The sequence below is a fragment of the Sinocyclocheilus rhinocerous genome, unplaced genomic scaffold (genome assembly GCF_001515625.1).
Source record: "Sinocyclocheilus rhinocerous isolate Xijiao unplaced genomic scaffold, SAMN03320098_v1.1 scaffold706, whole genome shotgun sequence".
Classification (NCBI taxonomy): Eukaryota; Metazoa; Chordata; class Actinopteri; order Cypriniformes; family Cyprinidae; genus Sinocyclocheilus; species Sinocyclocheilus rhinocerous.
In genome coordinates this window covers 154181-155574 of record NW_015632479.1, presented here as the reverse complement: position 1 = coordinate 155574, position 1394 = coordinate 154181, and the positions used below count along the sequence as shown (strand labels likewise).

The window sequence follows — 1394 nt, the reverse complement described above, 5'->3', positions numbered from 1 at the left end:
ATGGGTGGAAATGTACAGATTAAGGGGCGGTAATATTATAATGAGATCCCTTTGCCACGTCACCAAGGGAGCGAAATCAGACGCGCTCGTTTTCTCAGACGCTTGCAGAAAAAGGCTTCCCAAAACAAAGTTACTGGGTTAATCTTTTTCACGTTTCCTTGGTTGGTAGATGCACCGGGGACCTGATTATAGCACTTACAACCTGGAAAAGTCAGATATTCATGATATGTCACCTTTAAGAAGCACTGATGGGAGTATAAATGCAGAAATGAATAGGCAAAATAAAACGAGGAGTCCAGTAAATCTCTTTTGTGAGTGAAGCTCAGATGACGTTCAGGTGGCTGTTGCTGATGGAGGACGAGCAGAGAGCAAGCGGGTGTTCGTGGGTCAGACTGCGCAGCGCTCGCAGAACCACGTCAGGCATGTGATCGGCGATCATCCGCGGGCTGATCAGAACATTACAGAACGACGCCTCGCTCGACCACTCGGCACCGTATCTCACCTGAGAGAAGCAGTGTCTGTGTACAGAGAGACACACGTGATTACTCCTTTGAAGAAAAACATCAATCAATTTGATTGTCTTTTTATTATATATTTTAATTATTTTTAATTATATTTTTTAATTACAGCCATTACAGCCATTTTTACAAGTTATTTTATTATATATTTGATTTAATTCTTAACCATTACTTTAATTATTATATATTTTTCTAATAACAGACATGAATAAATATAATTTTGTATTTCACATTTTTCAATTATTTTTAACTATTATTATTAATAATTATATATTTTTTTATTACAGCCATGAATAAATACAATTTCAAACATAAATAAATGTAATAGGTTTTTATTATATATTGTATTTAATTATTTTTAACCATTAGTTTTAATTATTATATTTTTTTTATTACTGGTATGAATACATTTAATTGTTATTTTATTATATATTTGATTTAATTCTTAACCATTACTTTAATTATTATATATTTTTCTAATAACAGACATGAATAAATATAATTTTGTATTTCACATTTTTCAATTATTTTTAACTATTATTATTAATAATTATATATTTTTTTATTACAGCCATGAATAAATACAATTTCAAACATAAATAAATGTAATAGGTTTTTATTATATATTGTATTTAATTATTTTTAACCATTAGTTTTAATTATTATATTTTTTTTATTACTGGTATGAATACATTTAATTGTTATTTTATTATATATTTGATTTAATTCTTAACCATTACTTTAATTATTATATATTTTTCTAATAACAGACATGAATAAATATAATTTATTATTACACATTTTTAAATTATTTTTAACAATTATTATTAATAATTATATATTTTTTTATTACAGCCATGAATAAATACAATTTCA

The 1394-nt window shown here is 26.9% G+C and overlaps 1 pseudogene; it reads right to left on the bottom strand.

Annotated features, from left to right (window-relative positions):
- Positions 1 to 177: 177 nt before the first annotated feature.
- The window catches only part of LOC107742594 (sn1-specific diacylglycerol lipase beta-like), a 17944-nt pseudogene continuing 16727 nt past the window's right edge, over positions 178 to 1394 (bottom strand).